We start from the raw sequence: 3,156 nt of genomic DNA on the forward strand, positions 1-3,156 counted from the left end.
AAGGCCAGGAGCTGATTGTGGAACAGACAATCAATTGTTCATATGCAAGTTCAAGTGAAAGATGAACACAAAACAAGTCCACTAGAGCCAAAATATGACCTTGATTATATCACACCTGAATTTAGAGACCATCTAAAGAACAGAATTGAATCAATCAATGAACACCAATGATCAAAAACCAAAAGAATTGTAGGATGACATCAGGAATATCATACACGAAGAAAGAAAAAGGTCATTAAAAAGACAAGAAAGGAAGAAAAGAACAAAATGGATGTCAGAAGAGACTCTGCAACTTGCTCTTAAATGGAGAGCAGCTAAAGAAAATGGAAGAAATGACAAGATAAAAGAGCTGAACAAATAATTTGAAAGAGCAGCTTGAGAAGATAAAGTCAATTATTATACTGGAATGTGCAAAGACTTGGAGTTACAAAAACAACAGGGAAGAACTCACTCAGCATTTCTCAAGCTGAAAGAACTGAAGAAAAAGAAATCAAGCCTCAAGTTGCAATATTGAAAGATTCTATGGACAAAATATTGAATGATGCAGGGAACATCAAAAGAAGATGGAACGAATACACAGAATCACTATACCAAAAAGAATTGGTTGATAGTCATCTATTTCAGGAGGTGGTATATGATCAAGTACCAATGGTATTGAAGGAGGAAGTCCAAGCTGCACTGAAAGGATTGGAGAAAAACCAGGGTCCAGGACTTGACGGAATACCGTTGAGATGTTTAAACAAACTGATGCAGAATGGGAGCCATTTATTCATCTATGCCAAGATATTTGGAAGACAGCTACCTGGCCACCTGCCTGGAAGAAATTCATATTTGTGTCCATTCCAAAGAAAAGTGATCCAACAGAATGTGAAAATTATCAAACAATATAATTAATATCACATGCAAGTAAAATCTTGCTGAAGATAATTCAAAAACATTTCCAGAAGTATATTTAGAGAGAACTTCCAGAAATGCAAGTTGGATTCAGAAGAGGATATGGAATGAGGGATATCATTGCTGATGTCAGATGGATCTTGGCTGAAAGCAAAGAATATCAGAAATATGTTTACTTGTGTTTCATTTACGATGCAAAAACATTTGACTGTGTGGATCATAACAAATTATGGATAACATTGAGAAGAGTGGGAATTCCAGAGCACTTAACTGTGCTCATGAGGAACCTGGACACAGACAAGGAGGCTGTTATTCGAACAGAACAAGGGGACACTATGTGGTTTAATATCAGGAAGGGTATGTATCAGGGTTGTATCCTTTCACCATAGTTATACAATTTGTATGTTGAACCAATAATCCAAGAAACTGGACTATATGAAGAACATGTCATTAGGGATTAGAGGAAGACTCATTAACAACCTGTGATATGCAGATAACACAACCTTGCTTGCTGAAAGTGAAGAGGACTTGAAGCACTTATTGATGAAAATTAAAGACTAAAGTCTGCAGTATGGATTACACCTCAACATAAAGGAAGCAAACATCCTCACAATTGGACCAATAAACAGCATCATGATAAATCTGGAAAAGACTGAAATTGTCAAAAGGTTTCATATTACTTGTTTTCACAATCAACACCAATGGAAGCAGCAGTCAAGAAATTGTAGAAAGTATTGTACTGGGCAAATGTGCTGCAAGAGATTTCTTTAAAGTGCCGAAGAGCAAAGATGTCTCTTTGCAGACTAAGGTGCACCTAACCCTAGCCATGATGTTTTCAATTGCTTCATACGCATGTGAAAGCTAGACAATGAATAAGGAAGACTGAAGAAGAATTGATGCTTTTGAGTAGTGGTTTTGGTAAAGAATACTGAAAGTACCATGGACTGTCAGAAGAACTAACAAACCTGTCCTGGAAGAAGAGCAGCCAGAACGCTCCTTGGAAGCCAGAATGGTCAGATTTCATCTCACCTACTTTGGTCATGGTGTCTGGATGGACCATTCCTTGGAGAAGGATATCATGCTTGGTAAAGGAGAGTCAGTGAAAAAGGGGAAGTTCATCAACTAGATGAATTGTCACAGTGGCTGCAAAAATGAGCTCAAGTATAGCAAGGATTGTGAGACTGGCACAGAACAGGGCAGTGTTTCATTCTGTTGTGCATAGGGTCACCATGAGTTGGAGCCAACTCAATGGCACAAAACAATAACAACAAATTTCATTCAGTATAATGTCCTCTAGGTCCATCCATGTTATGAAGTGGTTTCCCAGATTCATCATTATTCTTTAACATTGAATACTATATTGTCAGCCACAGGGATACAAGTGAGGAGAGAGAACCCAGGCACACCCAAAGCAGCAGGACAGGAGAGTGGGAGTAAGGGGATTAAAAGCCAGAAACCCGGACAAAGGAGCAGTCAGCTGCAGGGATCCAGGTGAGAGGGAACTCAGGCACACCCAAAGCAGCAGGGTGGGAGAGTGGGAGAAAGGGTATTAAAAGGCCCAGGAACCAGGACAGAGGAGCAGTCAGCCACTGGGATCCGGGTGAGGAGAGGGAACTCAGGCATACCCAAAGCAGCATGGCAGGAGAGTGGGAGAAAGGGGATTAAAAGTCCAGGAACCCAGACAGAGGAGGAGTCAGCCACAGGGACCCAGGTAAGGGTGGTATGAGAGGTTTCCAACATGGAGACAAACCTGTCTGTCAGTTTGTCCTACCGTGGTGACGTGCTGATGTGAGTTTTGAGGCTGAGCCACTGGTGTTTCAAGCCCAGCAGGATGCACATGGTGCACAGGTATCAGCCCAGCTTACAGAATGAGACAGACTAGGAAGAAGGAAGAGGCCATCCACTTCTCAAAGAATTGGCCAAGGAAAGCCTTATGAATAGCAAAGAAACACTGTTTGATACATTACCGCACAACTTTATGAATAGTCCAGTTAGGTTAGAAGGAACTTAAAATAGGACTAGGAAAGAGCTGCATCATCTGAGTAAACCCAGCCTTAGTCCTATGGATAAGGTAAAGTTTTCGAGACCTCCATTTGCTGATGTGGCATGACTCAAATTGAAGAGAAACAGCTGCAGACATCCATTAATCATCAGAACATGGAATGTAAAAATATGAATCTAGGAAAATTGGAAGTTGTCAAAAATGAAATGGAACACATAAAGATTGATATCCTAGGCATTAGTGAGCTGAAATGGACTGGT

The sequence above is a fragment of the Orycteropus afer genome, unplaced genomic scaffold, assembly GCF_000298275.1.
Source record: "Orycteropus afer afer isolate SDZICR_OR568_19922 unplaced genomic scaffold, OryAfe1.0 scaffold00004, whole genome shotgun sequence".
Classification (NCBI taxonomy): domain Eukaryota; kingdom Metazoa; phylum Chordata; class Mammalia; order Tubulidentata; family Orycteropodidae; genus Orycteropus; species Orycteropus afer.